A 23,372-nucleotide genomic window follows, 5' to 3' on the forward strand; every position below is an offset into this window, starting at 1 on the left:
GGACTGACGTACAGTCTGCTAAACACTAATACACAACCTGCTTGGTCCACAAAAGTTCTTATAAGGACTGGTAACTTGGTATAGGGTGCTACGGTACATAGGCTTGAGTGCGGTACAGTCTGCTGTTCTGTAAGGACCGCTATCGGTCCACAATAGATAGGGTTGACGTGCACCACTGCTGACCGCTGCCCTATACTGCAGCAGTCCTTCAGCGGTATAGGGACTGACGTACAGTCTGCTAAACACTAATACACAACCTGCTTGGTCCACAAAAGTTCTTATAAGGACTGGTAACTTGGTATAGGGTGCTACGGTACATAGGCTTGAGTGCGGTACAGTCTGCTGTTCTGTAAGGACCGCTATCGGTCCACAATACATAGGGTTGCCGTGCACTACTGCTGACCGCTGCCCTATACTGCAGCAGTCCTTCATTGGTATAGGGACTGACGTACAGTCTGCTAATCACTAACACACAACCTGCTTGTTCCACAAAAGTTCTTATAAGGACTGGTAACTTGGTATAGGGTGCTACGGTACATAGGCTTGAGTGCGGTACAGTCTGCTGTTCTGTAAGGACCGCTATCGGTCCACAATAGATAGGGTTGACGTGCACCACTGCTGACCGCTGCCCTATACTGCAGCAGTCCTTCAGCGGTATAGGGACTGACGTACAGTCTGCTAAACACTAATACACAACCTGCTTGGTCCACAAAAGTTCTTATAAGGACTGGTAACTTGGTATAGGGTGCTACGGTACATAGGCTTGAGTGCGGTACAGTCTGCTGTTCTGTAAGGACCGCTATCGGTCCACAATAGATAGGGTTGACGTGCACCACTGCTGACCGCTGCCCTATACTGCAGCAGTCCTTCAGCGGTATAGGGACTGACGTACAGTCTGCTAAACACTAATACACAACCTGCTTGGTCCACAAAAGTTCTTATAAGGACTGGTAACTTGGTATAGGGTGCTACGGTACATAGGCTTGAGTGCGGTACAGTCTGCTGTTCTGTAAGGACCGCTATAGGTCCACAATAGATAGGGTTGACGTGCACCACTGCTGACCGCTCACCTATACTGCAGCAGTCCTTCAGCGGTATAGGGACTAAGAGTTTTGTCACAGGGTCATTTAAAAAATGACATGCAGAGGAAGAGGCAGGCCCTTCCGCAGGGGTGGTAGGGGTAGGGCAGGAGCAACAGGCTTGAGCCAAAGTGGGAAGTTGCAGAAGGTGCGTTCAATTACTTTAAAGGATGCACCAGACTTGGTTGAGTGGCTCGCTCAGCCTTACTCTTCTGCACCCTCCTCATCCTCTCGATCTGCACCCTCTTCTTCACTCTCTGCTATGTGCACCCCCAAAGACACTACCACCAACAACACGACCACCACCACCACCACCACATACCTTCCGCTTGAGTCACTGGAATTATTTTCCGATCCATATCAAGAGGACATTTCTGATGCGCAGCCACTCTTGGTATTGGATCAGGAAGAGGAGGTAGCAACAAGCGCTACTCAGCAGTCTGACGCCAGTACCCAGATCAGCCCAAGGAGGAGGTTGGTCCCCGGTGTTGCTGCCTACTCTACTTATAGCGGTGGGGAAGGTGACGTTGATGATGACGTGTCTAGTGATGTCACGTGGGTGCCCACAAGAGAGGAAGAGGAGGGGAGTTCAGAGGGAGATATGGACCAGCAGATAGGGAGGAGAAGCAGCAATGACTTACATTGCACAGCAGGGACAAAGCAGACTGCAAATGTATCAGGAGCGAGTCATCGACCATGTACGGTCACATCTGGCGCTCCCAGGACACCGGCACATGGCTCCGCAGTGTGGGCTTTTTTTAACGTGTCCGCTGCTGACAATAGCGTTGCCATCTGCAATCTTTGCAGTCAACGCGTTAGTCGCGGTAAGCCCAATACTCACCTAGGGACGACCGCCTTAAGAAGGCACATGAGCAGCCATCACCGAGCCCAGTGGGAGCAACGGAACACACAAAGCCACACTGCAGGCTCTCACCGTCCAGCCTCGTCTTCTACTTCTCCTTCTCCTCTCTCCTCACAATTGTCCTCCACTCCACCTTCCATCACGCCAAGCTCACATTTTTCTGCAAAAAGGCAGGCTTCCGTGGGCCTAATGTTTGAGCGTAAAAAAATGATGACGCCGGATAACCCTCTTGCCCAACGGTTGGCGGCTGGCTTGTCAGAACTCATAGCCCGCCAACTACTGCCATATAAACTGGTGGACTCGGAGGCCTTTCGCAAATTTGTGGCCATTGGAACACCACAATGGAAGGTCCCAGGAAGGAAGTATTTCTCAGAGAAGGGCATCCCAGAGCTATATGGCCATGTTCAGCGGCAAGTGAATGTATCTCTGGCACACAGTGTCGGTGCCAAGATACATCTGACCACAGACACGTGGTCTAGCAAACACGGGCAGGGAAGGTATATCAGTTTTACTGCCCACTGGGTGAACCTTCTGACGGCCGTCAAGCATGTAACCCGTGGCACCCGTGTAGATTTGGTTTTACCGCCACGGATTGCATGCAGGCCTGACTCTTCTTCTCCTCCTCCTACTCCATCCTCCTCCCTCTCCTCCTCAGCTGCCTCCTCCTTTTCCGCTGCTAGCGTCTCTTCCACTGCACCGCCCAAGCTCCCCAGAACCTATTCCACATGCCAGGTGAGACGTTGCCATGCCGTGCTGCGTCTGTTGTGCCTGGAAGCAAAGAGCCACACTGGCCCGGCACTCCTTTCAGCTTTGCGTTCACAGGCAGATGAGTGGCTAACACCGCTCAATTTGACAGTTGGTAAAGTGGTGTGTGACAACGGTGCCAATCTGCTTAGCGCATTGAAACAGGGCAAAATCACGCACGTGCCGTGCATGGCACACGTCTTAAACTTGGTCGTGCAGCGATTCCTTGTCAAATACCCTGGGGTCCAGGACATCTTGCGGCAGGCAAGGAAAATCTCGGCCCATTTCAGAAGATCTTACACGGCCATGGCTCGCCTTGCTGACATTCAGCGGCGACACCATCTGCCGGTCAGACGTCTTATTTGCGATTGCCCGACGCGATGGAACTCAACCTTCTATATGCTTGATAGGCTGCTCCAGCAGAAACGTGCAGTTAACGTCTACCTGTATGAACTCTGCGAAAGAAACGGTTCTGGGGAGCTGGGTTTTTTTTCACCGCGCCAGTGGCTGCTCATGCGCGACACATGCAGACTTCTGCGGCCATTTGAGGAGATCACCAAACTGGTCAGTCGCAGCCATGGCGCCATCAGTGACATGGTACCTTATGCCTTCTTTCTGGAGCGTGCATTGCGTCGTGTCATTGATCAGGCTGTGGAGGAGCAGGAGCGGGAAGATGAGGAAGTCGCAATGCTGGATGAATTCCCAGGGGGGGCTACTCTATCTGAGACAAGTCAACAACAGGAGTCTGATGAGGAGTCAGAGGAGGATGGTGCCGGGGCGGATGAGCAGGAGCAAGAAGAGCATGCTTTAAACCTTTCTGGGATCCCTGTTGTGCGAGGATGGGGAGAGGAGAATGAAGAGGACGACATTATCCTGGATGATGAGCAGGAGCCAGGCCACCACACCGCTTCCACTTTAGTGCAAATGGGGGCCTTCATGCTCCAGTGTTTTAATAGGGACCCCCGTATAAAAAGCATGAGGGTCAAGGACCAGTACTGGGTGGCAACGTACTTAGACCCCCGGTACAAACACAAAATGGCGGAAATGTTACCGCCGTCGCAGAGGGCTGTCAGAATGCAGCACTTCCAGGCCTTGCTTCGAGAAATGCTGCATTCTGCTTTTGCGTGCGCTGGCAGAGGAGCAATTCCCACTCCCAGAGAAGGATTTGCGGGTACCAATCCAACAGCGCCTGCAAGAAGAGGCCGGTTTGAAGATGTGTTGGTGACTTCGGATATGAGGTCATTCTTTCAGCCGACCCATCGACAGGTGTCATCCGGATCCAGCATCAGGGAACGCCTAGACCGTCAGGTGTCCGACTACATTGGGTTAACGGCCGATGTGGACGCTCTGAGGAGTGATGAACCCCTAGACTACTGGGTGGGCAGGCTTGACCTCTGGCCAGAGCTTGCCCAATTTGCAATCGAACTGTTGGCTTGCCCCTCATCCAGTGTCCTGTCCGAAAGGACGTTCAGCGCAGCAGGGGGGATTGTGACCGATAAGCGTACTCGCCTAGCTCACCACAGTGTTAACTACCTCACATTTCTAAAAATGAATGAGGCATGGATCTCGGAGGAATTCAACACATGTGATCAGTAGACCATGTATATGTCTATAAACAATTTTTGGAATCAAGCACACAGACCTTCTTAATTCATTTGGCTCACTTCCCTGACCCAAAAAAGCACACCGTACTATATGCCCCTACCCTCCTCTTTGAAGAGGTTGAGCGGTGTCATATTTCTACTGGGGCTGCTTATTATGAGGGGTTCCCACCATCCCTGTGCTGTGCTGACTTCCTCCTGGGTGTTCTTATTATGAGGGGCTCCCACCATCCCTGTGCTGTGCTGACTTCCTCCTGGGGGTTCTTATTATGAGGGGATCACACCATCCCTGTGCTGTGCTGACTTCCTCCTGGGGCTGCTTACGGTGCTGCTGTCAGCGCTGTATGTCACGGAGCTGCTGTCAGCGCTGTATGTCACGGAGCTGCTGTCAGCGCTGTATGTCACGGAGCTGCTGTCAGCGCTGTATGTCACGGAGCTGCTGTCAGCGCTGTATGTCACGGTGCTGCTGTCAGCGCTGTATGTCACGGAGCTGCTGTCAGCGCTGTATGTCACGGAGCTGCTGTCAGTGCTGTATGTCACGGAGCTGCTGTCAGCGCTGTATGTCACGGAGCTGCTGTCAGCGCTGTATGTCACGGAGCTGCTGTCAGCGCTGTATGTCACGGTGCTGCTGTCAGCGCTGTATGTCACGGAGCTGCTGTCAGCGCTGTATGTCACGGAGCTGCTGTCAGCGCTGTATGTCACGGAGCTGCTGTCAGCGCTGTATGTCACGGAGCTGCTGTCAGCGCTGTATGTCACGGAGCTGCTGTCAGCGCTGTATGTCACGGTGCTGCTGTCAGCGCTGTATGTCACGGAGCTGCTGTCAGCGCTGTATGTCACGGAGCTGCTGTCAGTGCTGTATGTCACGGAGCTGCTGTCAGCGCTGTATGTCACGGAGCTGCTGTCAGCGCTGTATGTCACGGAGCTGCTGTCAGCGCTGTATGTCACGGTGCTGCTGTCAGCGCTGTATGTCACGGAGCTGCTGTCAGCGCTGTATGTCACGGAGCTGCTGTCAGCGCTGTATGTCACGGAGCTGCTGTCAGCGCTGTATGTCACGGAGCTGCTGTCAGCGCTGTATGTCACGGAGCTGCTGTCAGCGCTGTATGTCACGGTGCTGATGTCAGTGCTCTGTATTACGGTGCTGCTGTCAGTGCTCTGTATCTCCTGCACCCTCTTGTTTGCCTACCCTGGTCCCTGACCTTCCCTCTCCTCCATTGCCTTCATTAGCTCCATAGTCCTGAATTGTCAGAACAATTTCCCAAATAAAAAAAAAATGCTTGTAGTTATCGATCCCAAATTCACCTCATACATGTATTATGCTATTGTCCAGGTGGTGGGACTACGTGCTACCCCCTAATAATTACCCCGTGGCCGCAAATTCGACCTAAAGGTTTGCGAAATTCGCCTCCCATTGAAGTCAATGGAGCCCGCGGCGAACGGTCGTTTTCGCGAACGTTTGTGTCCGTTCGCGTTTCGCGTTCGCGAAACGTCCCGTCGGAAGTTCGTCCATCACTATTAGTCAAGTCACGTCAAGCTTTATTGTCATTCTACTACACGTGAGGACATATGGTAGAACGGAATGTCATATCTCGAAGGACCACGGTGCTACATACTAATTAAAAATAATTATAAATATACAAAAATAGAACACAGCAAAGAACTTAACATAAAAAAAATTATAAACCTATACACATCTGGGAACTATGTAACTGTACATATACTTTGTATTTCTTATGCCGCGTAAACACAACCGGTTTTTCCATCAGAATAAACTCTGACAGTTTTTCCGATGGAGTTCCGCTGAAACGGACTTGTCTACACATGATCACACTAAAGTCCGATCGTTTAGAACCTGGTGACGTACAACACGTACGATGGGACTAGAAAAAGGAGGTTCAATAGCCAGTAGACAATAGCTGCCCTTGCGTCATTTTTGGTCTGTTGGAACATCATACGGACAAACGGTTTTCCCAATATAAATTGATTCCATCAGAAAGATTTAAAACATGTTCTATTTCTAGCTCTGTCAGTATTTTTGAAAAAAAAAGTCAGGTGAAGTCCACACATGATTGGAATATCCAATGAAATTATGCCATCTGACTTTTTCTGCCGGAAAGTCCGACTGTGTGTACACGGCATAAGAGTCTTTGTAGCAGACTTAGAAACTCAGCTCATTCCTAACGCTAAGCTAAATCTTAAAGGAAGTACAAAATTGCAAGTGCTGGTTAGGAGGAGGATAGGGTGGACACTGATGCCATTGTTCTGCATGCTAAGGTATTATAGCTATTTTTTTTTGTTACTGGGCAGAGTCGCTGGCAATTTATAAGTATTGAAACTTTTAGGTTAACGGTAGATCACTTTTATTTGTGAAATTTTTTCAGCTCCTGTTAGCACCATTATTTTTCTTTTCAGAGAAGTTGACAATCTATTTATATTTTGCTTGCAGCAGATAACAAAACAATACTAATGCTTTTGAAAACTGTTCCAGGTTCTATAAGCACTATTACCAGCAGAAAAGCTGGGAATCTAGTATAACACTAAGGCTCATAATAATTAAAGAAACCCAATCATTATTCATTATTTAATAGCTTTTTTTTTCTTTATAAACGACTGGCATTAACATTAAAACTGAACATTAAAATGATGTTTACCTATGTCCATGTACAGCTCTTATTTAATTAAAGAATTTAAGAAATCATACTTTATATGTTTGTTTCACATATTATTTAGGTTAAAGTATATACTCCATACCATGGTACTTTGTTTCTAAAGCAACCATTGATATTCTTATACAGACAATAAACTTATAAACTGCTATATCTGGCTTATAAAAAACAGTGGTTTTTGTTTAGTATCTATAAATAAATTGTTAATAAATCTTATTTTTTTACTTGGCTCTTTCCTGTATTTTTATATGGTAACATTTCAAAATTAGTTATTTTCTCCCCTCTTTTAGCTTTCCATTTGTCTACAAAGCCAAACTTAACGCCTAAATCTTGATGTTATGCATGACTGTGCTAAAGCCTATGTGAAAAAGCACAAGAAAGAACAAGTCCCCTTGTGCTGATGCCATTCCCTTTAGGTGAAATCCTTCTCCACCCATGCCCCCCAACCCCTGTTGAAGGGGTTAATAGAGCTAAGAAGCTGTCACAGGCTGTCATCAAATGAGCCAGACTATGTGCGTCTTTTCTGCCCAGCTGCTCCATTTATAGAAACCATACTACAACTTCTATGAGTGAAACAGGATTTATAAATGGAGGGGGTGGACCTAACAATCATTTTCCCATTCTCCAGTCATTGATCACTTTTCATGTATTGAAGCTTTAGAACGGTTTCTATTAATGCAGTGGCTGAGTCGAAAGGGCAGGCATAGTCATAGTCATCTCTTGATTAAATCCTGAGATAGCCCCTAGTTCTACTAACCCCCTGCAACAGAGGATTATGGTTGCTGGGGTGGTTGGGCATGGACAGAGGAGGATTTCACCTAAAAAGAAGAGTCGTAGCACAAGGGACATGTCCTGAATTGATGACTGTAAATTATGTCTCTTGTGCTGATTATTCGTTTTTTATTTTGGCTGCACTATAAATGGTAAAGGGAACTGGAATATACCACAAGACATTTGAACACCTTTCTTTTTTATGGCACAGACTATTCTAGGGCCCCATTTACCAAGAACACAAAAACTAGTGTTTTGACTTGGCTAGTTTGTCTACTCATAGTTGGTGGTAACATATATTTATATATATACAAAATTAAGAAAAATGTATTTGTACGCTGCATAAAAATATGCACAAAAATGTTATATATTGTAGCTTACGAAACCTTAGATATAGTGGCTACTTTTCTTTTTTAATGCCTAACTCACTTTCCTGTCTGTCCCTCTTGCCTAATCTGAGCACCCCTGCTGCAGTAAAAAAAATCTTTATTTTTCACGGAGTCTGGCAGTGGGTGGATCCTAAACACCCCAGAGATGTGTGCAATATAATGACATGTTGCCAGTCTCTGTAACACTCTGCAGTGAACCAAGGGCTGGGAAAGAGCCTTAAAGTGATTGTAAAGGCTTGTTATTTTTTCTTCTAAAAATAACAAACATGTTATACTTACCTGCTCTGTGCAGTGTATTTGCACAGAGCCGCCCAGATCCTCCTCTTCTCAGGTCTCTCTTCTGTGGTCCTGCCCACCTCCCTCCTGTTGAGTGCCCCCACAGCAAGCAGCTTGCTATGGGGGCACCTTAGCTGAGTCACAGATCCCTTTGTCCATTCAGACATGGAGCTCCGACCCAGCCCCATCCCCTCTCTCTCCTGATTGGCTAGCTGACTTTGATTGACAGCAGTGGGAGACAATGGAGCTGCTGCTGTGTCTCAGCCAATCAGGAAGTAGAATCTCAGATGGCTGAGACACTCGTGGACATCACTGGACAGGGAGGGACCCCAGGTAAGTCTTAGGGGGGCTGAGGGCGGCTGCTGCAAACAGAAGGCTTTTTATCTTAATGCATATAATGCATTAAGATAAAAAAAACTTTTGCCTTTACAAACCTTTTAATGCCCTGGAGATCCATTTCTTTTTCCCAAAGAAAAATTGGGTTTTAAGCTTGTGTTTCTTTAGTTTCACTTGGTGATCCTGCCAGTAAAATACTTTATGTCCTAGGATGACAACACGAAGTTCACATTTTCATTGCACAGACGGGAATTGTTCTATAGTCAGCAGAGAGCTGGGAACAATGCAGAAGGGTTTGTGGCATGGTGGTAGCTGGCTGCAGAAGGGGGTCATGGCATGGTGGTAGCTGGCTGCAGAAGGGTTTGTGGCATGGTGGTAGCTGGCTGCAGAAGAGGGTTGTAGCATGGTGGTAGCTGGCTGCAGAAGGGGGTTGTGGCATGGTGGTAGCTGGCTGCAGGAGAGGGTCATGGCATGATGGTAGCTGGCTGCAGAAGGGTTTGTGGCATGGTTGTAGCTGGCTACAGATGGGGGTCATGGCATGGTGGTAGCTGGCTGTAGAAGGGATTATGGTATGGTGGTAGCTGGCTGCAGAAGGGTTTGTGGCATGGTGGTAGCTGGCTGCAGAAAGGGTCGTTGCATGGTGGTAGCTGGCTGCAGTAGGGGGTTCTGTCCCTGCTGCTGGAGCCCTGGACCCCCCTGCACTTTTTTACAGCCCCAGAGAGGGCAGGCCCAGACACCTCTTCTTTCTTACCTCCCCTTCCATCGGCTCCATACAGCGCTGGGGATGCCTCCTCTGCGGGACCCTCCTCTTCCCCTCCTCACCACTGCATACCAGATGCCAGATGCCTCCTCTAGGTGTGTGGGGATCGATCAGTGCAGCACCCCAGTGGGCAGTGACAGCGGGGGGAGCACTCCAGTGGGGGTCTCCGGATCTCCGAAGCAGAGGGAATCTGGCAGCCTGATTGAGTCTCCTCCCCAGCACAACACAGCGCTGGCTCCACCTCCTCCCCAAGACATAGCCACAGCTCCATTCTTTCTCGACACTGTCTGGCCATGGAGCTCACAGGCAGCATTAACCTGCGGCATTGTTGTCAGCAGAGGCGGCTCTTCAATTAGGCGGGCACGAGGCCCCTGTGAGTGCAAGGCCTTAGTCGACTGCCTAATTTGTATAATTAGAGAGCTGCCTCTGTTTTCAAGATGTAAGTTAAAATCCTGGTTATTATGCTGAAGTGTGAATTGTCTGTATTAATACATGTGCCAGGCTTAAGGCAATTAGATTAAATATTTTTTGTTTAAAATTAAATTTAGCTGAGCCAATTGATATTTTTTTTGAGTAAATTAAAGAAACATCCAGTAGAACAAACAATCAGTAAAAAAATATTATCTGAATTTAAAAAGTAAATAATAAAAACAGCACAAACTATTACTAAACTGTTACCTTTATGTGTGGTAATGCAACACCTTGACAACCTTGGCTGCTAGAACACATACGGAATATGGTATTGTAATTTTTGAGTTTCTGTTACACTTCATGTTGTGTTATCAGATAAACCATTCATTTCAATGAGTCACAAAAAGCTGAGTGCATTTCATTACTGTGCTCAGACCTCCTGGATTAGAAAAGAGGTTTTAAATCTTCAGAATAAATGAATATGTAATTTTTGTGAATGTCAGATATTTTGCCTGCATATTTGAAAACATAAGTGAACTACGTATTAAACTGATTATTAAATAAATATGTTCAGTGCCCCGGGATATCTCCAGTGGGAGCACATGGGGTGAATTTAGTTTTGAGCAAAACCAAAAAAGCTAGTATCAGACGTTCATCAGCTATTAACCCTTTAGGTATTGCCTAGGATAACATGTGATGTTTTTTGTTCTTTTTAAAATGAATCTTTCCCTAAAAATGCAAGATTCACTCATTTACTTTGCCCCCTATGTATAAACTCTGCAGTAAATGAAAAAAAGAACACTGTAGAGAAAGGTCCTTGTTTAGGTGAGGATTATGTCAGGCATCTTTTAGTGAGATCCCAAGAATGCCCAAAGTAGCCTAAATCCAATAATCTCTAAAAAATTATGCACACTGCTAGATGTCATCCTGCTAAATTTGGACAACTGTGCATTTCCCAGGACCTCATTGGAAGGAGCTTTGCATCACCCTCCCTCCCAGTTTATCAACTTTTTTCTCCTTTTCGTGTTAAAGCCGAACTCCAGGAATTAAAAAAAAAAAAATCCCCATACACTGACGTGACGAAATGTTCATTAAGTCCAAGTAGTAGAGGAGAAGGCTGTAATACTTACCTTATTCTATACACCCCCGGATACCAAAAACAAAAGGGTGGAGACGATTGCGGGTATCCCCACGGGACCCACGGACGGATTCACGGGGGTCCCGACCGGCACTCACACGTGCTGCTGGTGGCGTGCATGGGATGGCACAGTGACAATTTTTAAGGGACTTACCTGTACGCCCATTTGCCTGTCCGTGCCATTCTGCCAACGTACATCGTCGTGCGCTGGTCGGGAAGAGGTTAAAACGAGGGTTTAAAAAAAAATACAAGAAGTAAGATACAGTATAAAAAGGCTTATGGTAAACTGGCTCCTCCGCCAGAGGGTCCTGAGTCCTTACTCCTGCATGGTCCGCCGGGTACAGGTTACCTGGAAAGCAGTGAAGATGAATGAAAGTTCCTATAATCGGAAGCTCGGGTGGACGTGGCGTCACCAGGAGGGGATCGAGTGGCTAGAAAGGCTATCTAGTATTCCAGCCACTCGATCCCCTCCTGATGACATCACATTCGCCAGAGCGTTTCAGACTGGTTTTGCATGGACTTCCTACATACCCTAGGAACTTTCTTCCATCTCCATTGTGCTTTTCAGGTAACCTGTATCCAACGGACCATGCAGGGGTAAGGACTCAAGATCCTCTGGCGGAGGAGCCAGTTTACGATAAGCCTTTTTATATCTTACTTCTTGTAAGTGGTTTTAAACCTTTTCTTTAATAAAACCCCTATTATACTGCACTTAGGTGGCACCCCCCCCCCCTTCTTTCTTGTGTTTGTTTGCAAAGCTGCCCCACAGTGCATCACAAACTTGTGTCCAGGCATCAGAGACTAACATCATCATTCCAGCAGCTACTGCTGTATACTTTTGTCAGTATATACTTTGTATTTGCACCTCCAGGTGCCTGTTCTTTTCACTACTCCTCTGTGCTTCAGATTGTGGGTGGGCCCTCACTGTTCTCACATACAATGCAGAACTATTCGCCCTGTATTGCATGTGATGATACCAATGCATGAACCAGCCAGGGTGCCTTACAGAAATAGCTGCAGGATACAGGTTGCACAGCATAGAGAAAGGCTGCTGGAGCAAATAGTGGGGCTACAGATTATTGCTCAACCCCTAGACCATGCTTGGAGCATTTGATCCCTGTTCTGCTGATTTTTTTTTTTTTTGCATGGAGTTAACCTTTAATATTTTGCCATGGGGTGGGGGTTTGTAAAGGAAATAAGTGGACCTTGATTTGAGTTAAAGGCCTGCTTTACTGCAAACTCTGCTTTCATAAATCGCAGCATACGCCAGGTTTAAATAAATGTTAATAACATTTCCTTTTCTAGTTTAATCTGCAACCATGGTTTTCAGAAACCTATGAAAGTTTTGAGGAGGACCAATTTTAAATTAGCATTTTTCTGAAAACAGAAGTAAAAGCTACACACTGCATATGTAGTATTTATACAACTTATCATAGGCCTCATTACCAAAGACAAATTCCCATTCAGTTTTGGAGTGCCAAAACGTTTAAAGTTGGTATTTTTTGATTTTTCAGATTTAAAAAGCAGTAGCATACTACATATAGCTGAAGTAGTGTTTCTACAATTTATTGTAGCCCACATAGGCTAAACCACAGGCCTATTTAGCTTTGGATGTAAAAATAAATAAATAAATAAAGTTTGTACTGATTAAATGATTAAAATAGAAGCATTATGCTACACATATCATATGATCAGATGAGCCCGCTCCGATCCCTTTCCGGAGCCTACATGGCCCTTCTGATCTTGTGATCCAGGCAATGGGGGCAGACTTAAGAATTTCTCCACTCCTCCTTTAATTAATACAGACTCCTTCACATATATACTCATATATACAGTATATATCCCCAGTCATGGCTGTTTGAATATGGCTGGTTGTTTGTCTGAAGACATCGATGGTGGAAGCATATGTATCCAGTAAATTGAGAATACAGGTGAGAATTTTTCCACAGGGAACACACTTCTTTTATCCACACTTCACCCCCCATCCTCTATAATTATAGTGGTCTGATGAGTTCTTTATTGGTTTTCGGATAGATATTTCTACAGTTGCCTTCACTTAACAAGATGCAGTAAAGGTTAAGATGTGGTTGTATCTACTCTTCAATTTTGGCCTTTTGCATTTTGGGACAGCTATTGTGCATGGCCTATTTATCTGCACATTTTGATTCTTAAAGGTAAGACCTCCTTCTCTTTTTATTTTATTTTTTAAATGTTTTCCTTTCCTCTGTCTCTTTCCCCAACCCCCCTTTCCCTTTATTTTCTTTCCTTCCCTCCCTCTCTTCCCCCTCTCTCCCCCTTACTGCTTCTTCCCTCCCCTTACCCTCTCCCCCCCACTCCCCTCTTCTTCCCTCTTTTTCCTCCCATTTCCCACTCCCCTCTCTTTCTCCTCCCTCTTCTACCCTCCCTTCTCTCTCCCCCCTTCTTCCTTCTCTCTTCCCTCCCCTTCCCCCTTTGCCTCCACTCATTTCTTTCCTTTTTCCCTTTCTTTATCTTCCTCCCTCTCTATTTGTCCCCTACCCCTCTCCCTTTTATATTTTACGCACATCTGTTCACTTTTGCACCATCACCATATATAGGAGTCTGTCTTTTTTTTCTGGGAGGATATTGAGTTAGAGCCTAGGGCTCCCCAGGCTCTAACTTCACCAGACCAGCTGAACAAAACTACACAAGTGAATTAGCAGATTTCCATGCATGTTCCCCTATATGTTTATTCATTTGGATATGTTAATAAGTCAAGTAAACTTGTTTTCCTTGCTTACCCCTTTCACCAATGGTATGCCATGATGCATACAACAGGCTCTTTAAGCGCATTAATATAAGACATTTTAATTAAATTAAAATAATGTGACTTGGTATGTTTAAAATAGCAAATCCTCATTTTAGAAATAAAATAATTTCTTGGTATTTAGCTACATGTATCTCTCAATAATAAGTTTGTATATTGTTACATTGCATGTATAAATTTGTGCTTCAATTTAGGGCCCTGATGAAGTGTGATTTCACGCTAAACGAGTAGGCAATCTTTTTTGACTCCTCAGTCAGGACCAGAACTTCCTGAACATTTCACCAGTAACTGGTTTTAACTAATTGCATTTAGAATTTATTTTAATTCAACCATTTGTTAATTGGATACATAAGATTTGCTTATTGTTTAAATTGTTTAGTATTCCTATTTACTAAACCCTGCAAGGTACACGTAAAGTCAAACCCTATTATGCAATTGAGCTGCTGGGCTGCCCTGCATCCTGTGTGCTTTTCTAACAGGCATTCAGTGCTGCTGGAGGTTTTGTTTCTGATAATAGAACACGTCTGTCCATGGGCTCTGTGGACCGCCTGACATTTATCAAAGTGAATCAGTCCTGGATAACCAGCAGCTACAGTATCTCACAAAAGTGAGAACACCCCTCTCAATTTTGTAAATATTTTATTATATATTTTGATGTGACAACTAAATGACATTGTGATGCAATGTAAAGTAGTGATTGAACAGCTTGTTTAACAGTGTCAATTTGCTGTCCCCTCAAAATAACTCAACACATAGCCATTAATGTCTAAACCACTGGCAACAAAAGTAGAAATATCCATATTGGGCCAAAACTTTCAATATTTTGTGTGGCCACCATTATTTTACAGCACTTCCTTAACCCTCTTGGGCACGGAGTTCACCAGAGCTTCACGGGTTGCCACTGGAGTCCTCTTCCACTCCTCCATGATAGGGTTTAGGTCTGGAGACATGCTTAGCTAGTCCATCACTTTTACCCTCAGCTTCTTTAGCAAGGCAGTGGTTGTCTTGTAGGTGTTTGGGGTTGTTATCATGCTGGAATACTGCCCTGCGGCCCAGTACCAAGATGGGAGGGAATCATACTCTGCTTCAGTATATGTTGGCATTCGTGGTTCCCTCAATGAACTGTAGCCCCCCAGTGCTGGCAGCACTCATGCAGCCCCAGACCATGACACTCCCACCACCATGCTTAACTGTAGGCAAGACACACTTGTCTTTATACTCCTCACCTGGTTGCCGCTACAGACATAAGTTTATCTTGGTCTCATCAGGCCACAGGACATGGTTCCAGTAATCCATGTCCTTAGTCTGCTGGTCCTTAGTAAACTGTTTGCAGACTTTCTCGTGCATCATATTTAGAAGAGGCTTCCTTCATACATCGTATTTTTATTTTTTTTTTTAACTTTATATCTTTATTAATTTCTTTTTCAATACAAAACAACTCATACAACCTTCTCATAAAAGAAACAGTAATAACACAGTGCCTGTTTACAAATCCCTCCCCCAACCTTCCCTTCCTACATTCATCCCCCTCCCCACTCATACACCCCTTTCCATCATACTACCTTCTTATCTACATTCATCCCCCTCCCCACTCATACACCCCTTCCCATCATACTACCTTCTTACTAAGAGGTACCTTCCTTCATCATTTTTACAAACCATTCTTTCCATATCTTATCAAATTTTTTAATACCTCCTTGCCTCATATATACTACTCTCTCTTTAAGAATAACCCTGTTCATATTCTGCACCCACTCTCCGCTCGTAGGGGGTATGGCAGATTGCCATTTCTGAGCTATAAGTTTTCTAGCCTGGAAGAGACACCTTACTTTGGCTAGATTACTATCCTTAGGGTCGCTACTTCCCTTAATCCATCCCAATACACAACCCATCGGTTCCAATTCTACTGCCATCTCAAAAACCCTACTAATTATCCTCGCCACCTCCCTCCAATACCGATGTAGTTTGGGACATCTCCAAAACATGTGGATCATGTCTCCTTCTGTCCTTCCACATCTAGGGCATGCTGCGTCGCTCCTTTTACCAAATTGAGCCAACCTTTTGGGGGTATAATACGCTCTATACAATAATTGTAGGTGTGAGAACCTTTGAGATGGAGAAATGGACACCCATGGTACCATCTCTAGGATCCTCTCCCATTGATCTTCCGAAATGTCGCCCACATCAGACTCCCATTTTTTCCTATTTTTTTGACCCTGTAGATTTTCTTGGGATTTCTTACACAACTCCCCATATACTTTAGATATTAACCCTTTCCCTGATTCCGCTCGAAGTATATCCTCTATTACCGGTATCTCACTCCATACTATTCCTGTCCCCTGGAACTGTTTGTTCAGAGCATGCCTAATCTGCAAGTATCTAAAAAAGGACTTTTTCGGAATCAAAAATTGGTTCCTTAACTCTTGGAATTGTTTTATTCTACCGTTCTGATAGATCTGATGAACAAAGTGTATACCCCTTCTTTCCCATTCCCTTACTTGTCCTATTTTTAAGACCTCGTCCAGCTTATTGTTTGCCCATAAGGGGGAGTATTCCGTGAATCCCCCATAACCCAATATTCTTTTAGTTGTCTCCCACACCTTTATCATTAATCCCAGGGTAGGGACATCTCGTAAACAAGCCCCTGCCTCTAATGCTACCACCAATGGCCTTCCGAGGAGTTGTTCGAGAGGAGCTCCCCTTTTCCACCCCCCTTTCTCCAATTCCTCACCTGCCAGATGTTGTAGCTGAGCTGCTATAAAATAGTTAAACGGTTGTGGGAGCGCAACTCCCCCCCCGTTATTTGGAAGTTGCAGAGTCTTTAACCCAATACGTGCCCGTCCCCCCTTCCACATTAATTCTCTAAATATGGAGTCTATCTTATGAAACCAGTCTTTATAAATCCATACTGGAGAGTTGTGTAATACATACAGAAGTTGCGGCAAAAAAATCATTTTGATGAGATTACATCGACCCGCTACTGAAAGTGGCAGTTTCTTCCATATCTTAATTTTTTGTTTAAATTTGGATAAGAGTGGGACTAGATTATTTATCACATATTGCTTAGGGTCTTTCGAGATGCCGATACCCAGATATTTCATCTTGCTCACTATCTGGATATGTGCTGCTTCACATGGTAGGGGGCCATCTAATGGATCAATAGGCAATATACAGGATTTATCCCAGTTTATTTTTAGGCCCGCTAGTTGTCCAAAATTAGTAATTCTATACATCACTTCCGCTATGGAATGTTGAACATCTCCAAGAAGCAAAAGGAGATCATCTGCGAATAGTACTACTTTTTCTTCTTCCTCCCCTCTCCTAAAACCTTTAATCCTCGCGTTTGATCTCAGGGATATAGCCAAAGGCTCGATCGCCATGGCAAACAAGAGGGGAGACAGAGGACATCCCTGTCTCGTGCCTCTCCTCAATCTAATCCCACCCGAACTTTCGTTGTTAACTCTGATCCTTGCTTCCGGTCCTCTATACATCATTTTAACCCATTTTATAAATACCGGGCCTACCTTGTATTCTCTCAAAACTCTCCACAAATAACTCCATTCCAGTGAATCAAAGGCTTTAGCGGCGTCTAAAGATAAAACCGCCCTCTGGCCATCTCCATCCACCGGAATCTGGAGGTTCAAAAAAACTCGTCTTATATTTGTACTTGTGGATCTTCCCGGGATGAATCCTGATTGGTCGGGATGGATAATTTTCCCTATCACCCTGTTCAATCTATTTGCCAAGACCTTAGCTAGGATCTTTACATCCAGATTCAACAGGGAGATAGGTCTATATGATGAGGGGAAAAGTGGGTCCTTATTTTCCTTTGGCAACACTAATATATTAGATTCTCTCATTGAGGGAGGTAGTTCTCCTGCCTCCATCGCCCAATTAAGGACTTTTAGGAGCTCCGGGATTAATACCTCACCAAAATGTCGATAGACCTCCACCGGTAGGCCATCTGGTCCTGGGGCTTTCTGGCCTGCCATTTCTTGAACTATACGCTGAATCTCTTCAATCGTTATAGGACCATCTAGCATATCCCCATCTTCTTTCGAGAAGTGGGGAATAGCTAGCGGACTAAAAAATACATCCATTTCCTCCCTCATCTCGGCCTGATTGGATTGATATAAGTCCTCATAGTACACTCTGAATCTCTCTAAAATATCTGATTTATTGGTGGATATCCTACCTTCTGCCATACTAATCCTTGATACCATGGACGGGGCAGAGTTTGTTTTTACCAGGTGTGCTAAAATCCGTCCCACCCTTTCCCCCTCCCCGAATACTAATTGTTTCTGAAATAAACATTTATTTTCGGCCTTCTCCAACAATATATGACGATATTCCTGCTGAGCTTTTATCCATTGTCCCTGGTTATCTAGTGTTGGGTTTTTAATATACTGAATTTCTAAATTTACCACACTCCTTGAGGCATTCTCTTCTCTTTCCCCAAACTGTTTTTTAATTTTAGACATCTGTTGAATTAAAAGACCTCGGAGATAGGCCTTTAATGCATCCCATACCATCCCTAACGGGGCTGAGCCTGTATTCAAATCTATGAATTCTTTAAGTGAGCTCGTTACTTCCTTTGGTTCTCTCATAAGCTCCAGCCAGATAGGATTAAACCTCCACCCTGTTTGCTGCCTTCTCTCTCCTATATCCAAGAGGCTTTTTATTGCTGAGTGGTCCGATAGGCTTCTTGGCATATAACTTATTTTTTTTATTAATGCTACCGCCTCATCATTCCCCATAATCATATCTATCCTTGACAGAGTTGAATAGGTGGTGGAGAGACACGAAAAGGTTCGGGTTTTTGGATTCTGGAGTCTCCAGAGGTCCTTCAAGCCCATTTCTCCCAAGAACTGTGATAGGCGACTCTCGTTTGTACCCCTTTGTTGAACCCTCCCATTAGGGAATCTATCCAGTATTTTATCCAGGACCATATTGAAATCACCCATTACTATCAATGGGACCTCCGGTTTATCCAACACAAATTCAACCAAGTCATATAGAATATCCATAGCAGATGGTGGTGGTATATAAACGTTGGCCAAAATCAAAGTCTTTCCCTCCAAGATACCGTATAGGAAGATATATCTTCCTTGTTCATCAATCTTCACTTGGAGGCATTTAAACGAGACCCCCCTTTTAATAAAAATACTGACCCCCCTAGAGAAGGAGGTATGGTATGAATGGTATTGGATATAATATTCCCCCCACCCCAACTGTGTAGTGATGGTTTTTGTAAAATGTGTCTCCTGGAGGAAGAGAAGCATTACTCCATGAGACCTAGCTGATAGCTTAACTGCCATCCTCTTCTTCAGGTCCCCCATCCCTCTAACATTCCAAGAATACAAAGTAAAACCTCCCTTTTCTAATATAGTGCGTTCACTCATTACTAATTATAGTGCTAATACCTAAAAACTAGTGTATATAACTCCTCTTTATTATTCCCTAAAATATAATAGGCTTTAAGCCTTTGTTTGCTTATACATACATATCCTCGTGACCCTCCTTTATTATTCTCTTTTAAGAAATGAATTTTTACCCTTAATTTCATTGTAAATAATTGTGCTCTGTAAAGTGCTCTTCTCACGAAGAAAAACCTCTTCCACACTTCTCCCACACACCTTAAACTTTTCTCTCGCCACCCATACCATTCTCCCTTCTTGCACACTTCACCCATTGCCTCTTTGGGCATCACCTGGGGCCTTCTTCTGTGACCTTCCCATACACACCTAATCTGTGAAACACTCCACATTTTATTTTCTTCCCCCTTTTTTTTTTTTTATCCAAACCTTATTACCTACCCAACCTCCCACCCCACCCCTCCCCTCCCTCCAAAAATCTCCAAATAGAAATGTTACCCCATAGGCAAGCACCCCACCACCCCCTCCCACCAGAGGGGGAACATACGTGACCCCCAACTCCCTCCGTTCTCCCTCCCCGTCCTTCTTTTCCCCAAACAAGACCACCTGCACCCAAAAAAGTTACCTTTAAACCCACTCTCCTCCCCCCCCTCCCCGAAAAAAAAAGGGGGGGGGAAGCAAAGAGAGGGGAAAAAAAGGGGGAAAAGAAAGGCCCCCCTCAAAAAAGAAACATAGAAAGAAACAAAAATGTCCATCACTACTAAAGTCTCCGGGGGTGGGACTCCAACCACTCCTCAACCCCGCCAGGATTATCAAAAATTATAGTCCCTTCAGGGGCATTTATCCGTAATCTTGCTGGGTATAGTAGCGCATATGTCATGTCCGTTTGGCGGAGCTTCCTTTTAACTTCTCCGAATTTAGCCCTCCTTCTTTGGAGGTCAGGGGAATAGTCCGGAAAGATTGACACACGGGAGCCATTGTAAACAATTTTACCCCTCTCCCTAGCTTTACGGGTGATAATCTATCAATAGAAAACAAAGGGGAGAAAGTGTCCTGACCAAACATCTCCCTAAGCCATTTCTCCAGAAAGGCTATAGGATCTGAGCCTTCGCAATTTTCTGGCAGGCCCACTACTCGAATGTTCTTCCTCCTCATCCTGTTCTCCATTTCATCTATTTTGTTATCTTGTTTTGTTAACTGTTCTTGCATTAGCCTAAATTCCCCTATCCAGGGGGCCAAATCATCTTCAACCCGACCCAGCCGCTCCTCGAGGGCTGTGGTCCTATCCTGAATTTTCTGAATATCCTGTCTGGTATGCGATAATTCCTCCTGAATAGAAATGAGTTGAGTGCTCATTCTTCCCAGGGATTCTCTACAGAGATTAACTGCCATCAGAACCTCCCTTAGTGTTGGCTCCCCTTCTAGTTCAGGTCCTTCCTGCAGACCCTCTTCCAATAATCCAGTTGCCCCCTCTAAGCTCATATCCTTAGCCTGACCCTCGGAGTCCGCTCTTCTCTCCTTTTCCTCCAAAGCCATTTGAGACTGGCTTGGCCCATGGCTTTTCCTGGTGCCTTTGGTACTTGATAACCTATTAGCTTGAGGTTGCTGTCCTTGTTGCAGAACCTTTGGGGGAGACTGATTAGGCCCCTGACCCGGGTTATGGGCATATTTTTCTAATTTTGCAGCTGCTGCTGCTTGACTGGCTTTAGTCGCACGGTGCGATGGCATGATGGTTTTATTTTGCTCCAGAAATACTCCAGGATAGTATCTCAGTAGATGTATGTATGTTTGCTTTCTCTCTCACCGTAGGGTAATCAAAATAGAAGGGGGCCCAAATTGCGCTTTGAACTGATTATACCATAGTTTCTGGAATTCCCAAAGGAAACGAACCAGTTCCAGCTCCGGCCAGTCTAAATAACCTATATAGGCTACCCCTTCAAAGCGGATTAAATTCCTTTTAAAGGAGGGGGTCTCAATTCCCAGTATTCTTATAAGTAGGGCGTTTCTTTAGAGTTATTCGAGTTATTAGTATTTGAGGCTTAAAAACAATTTCCTCCAAAGGAGGTTCACACCAAAAAACAAAAAATTAATAGCAGGCTCTCTCATCGAGGGATGGGAAGAAAGGGACACCACAGAGTAGCAAGACGCATAGAACACAGTTTTTATACTACAAACACTGGGGTATGCCGAGACCTCGGTATCTCCTATTCCAACTGCTACCATTGACTGTAAAAACAGACACTTTTAGAAGAATCTCTTCCCAGGAAAGAAAAGAGAAGGATTTTACAGTTCTCAAACAGCGGGAATGGTCTTTCAAAATTAAAGCTATAAGGAGACAGCAGGCAGGCAAGTTTACACACAGTTGTTGTTTAAGAAGTAATAATCCATCTTCTTTCACCTGTTTAGGATATCTTAATCACAAATCCCACAGCATGGCAGTGTTTACTCTCACCAATTCCTGCAGTGTCTCCCGTTATATCACTCCCCTGCTGCATACATCCAAGGCACAGTCTGCACCCTCGTCCTCCAGAGCCCAGACCAAGGTTTCAATCACGATCAGAGAGGGAGCCTGCCTCCGCCAGGGTTCTCACACAGAGCGCCTTCCTTGCTGCATAGCGTGGGGGTAAGCGGGGGGGGATGCCTGTTCATCCGCGCGGCTCATCCGCTCGGCTCATCCACTCGGCCGGGCTGGGCGCCGCTCTCGATGTCCATCATCCGACCGCTCAGCAGCATGGAGGGGTCGGCGGGAGAGATGTCGTTCGTTGCGGTGCAAGACGTTGCCTGTGTGGAGGGGAGAGCGAGGCAAGACGTCCACTCGCTCACACACACACACCCTCCTCCTTCTCCATCCGGTCACGCCCCCTCATACATCGTATTTAGAAAAGGCTTCCTTCTGGGATGACAGCCATGCAGACCAATTTGATACAGTATGCGGCTTATGGTCTGAGCACTAACAGGCTGATCCCCCACCCCTTCAACCTCTGCAGCAATGCTGGCAGCACTCATACATCTATTTCCCAAAGACAACCTCTGGATATGACGCTGAGCATGTGCACTCAACTTCTTTGGTCGACCATAGGGAGGCCTGTTCTGAGTGGAACCTGTCCTGTTAAACCATTATATGGTCTTGGCCACCGTGCTGCAGCTCAGTTTCAGGGTCTTAGCAATCTTCTTATAGCCTAGGCCATCCTTATGTAGAGCAACAATTCTTTTTTTCAGATCCTCAGAGAGTTCTTTGCCATAAGGTGCCATGATGAACTGAAGACCAATTTTTCCACACCTGTTTGACAGGTGCATATCATTTACATTTTTGACAGCAAGGACAATTCTTGCTTTCATCAAGAGTACCTCTTATAGGGTTACAGTGTGAAGGCGCCACCAACACCCAAAGACCAATTTTTCAATACCCGTTACTTCTGTCCAATGTCTATGGAAGAGATACCAGAATTTATCCAAAAAAAACTTTAATCTTGTTCCCAGTGCACTACATTGTGGCCTCATTATACAGAATGGCCCCCCAAGCCGTTGCTTACAAAATAAAGAAAGCTTGCAGAGAAAATTACCTTTTTTGGCTTTATAAATGCAATTAGTGCTGCAAAAGCTTCTGTACACGAAACAGATCTGCCACTTTACAGGTAGATTAAGGGGACCCCCAGGTACTGTATTGAAAGGAATTTTTAATTTTTTTTTTTTTTTACTTTAAGCATCAATAAATCACTGCTCATTTAAAAATTATGTTTTTTACAAACTTTTTTCCATTGATACATGTTCCCTAGGGCAGTACCTGGACCCCTATAACCATTGTATGCCAAATTACTTGCATATAAGCTTTAAAAATGGGCACTGTTAATTTTTCTAGTTTGGGTCCTATAGACTTCCAAGGGGTTCATATTCGGTTCCAAACTTTTGCAATGTTAGAAAGTTCTGGTGCAGACCAAACAGGGTGTTGCTCAGCCCATCAGTAGTGTACACATAGGAAAACATTATAAATATCCTTTTTCCCCCTCTTTTATCTTTTTTATAAAGTAATCCCATAATCTCTGTTCTCTGCCCAATATGGAGCTCAGAGAGCTGGGGTAAGAGAAAAAGCAACACAGTTTCAGTAAATGGCTGTGCAGGGGGGGTTGACAGGAGAAGCTACAGCTTCTCCTCAGCACAGCTACAAAAACTGACCACTCTGTG

This window comes from Lithobates pipiens, unplaced genomic scaffold (genome assembly GCF_037356315.1).
Source record: "Lithobates pipiens isolate NorthernLeopardFrog02 unplaced genomic scaffold, aLitPip1_a1.2 Scaffold_10, whole genome shotgun sequence".
NCBI classification, from domain to species: Eukaryota; Metazoa; Chordata; class Amphibia; order Anura; family Ranidae; genus Lithobates; species Lithobates pipiens.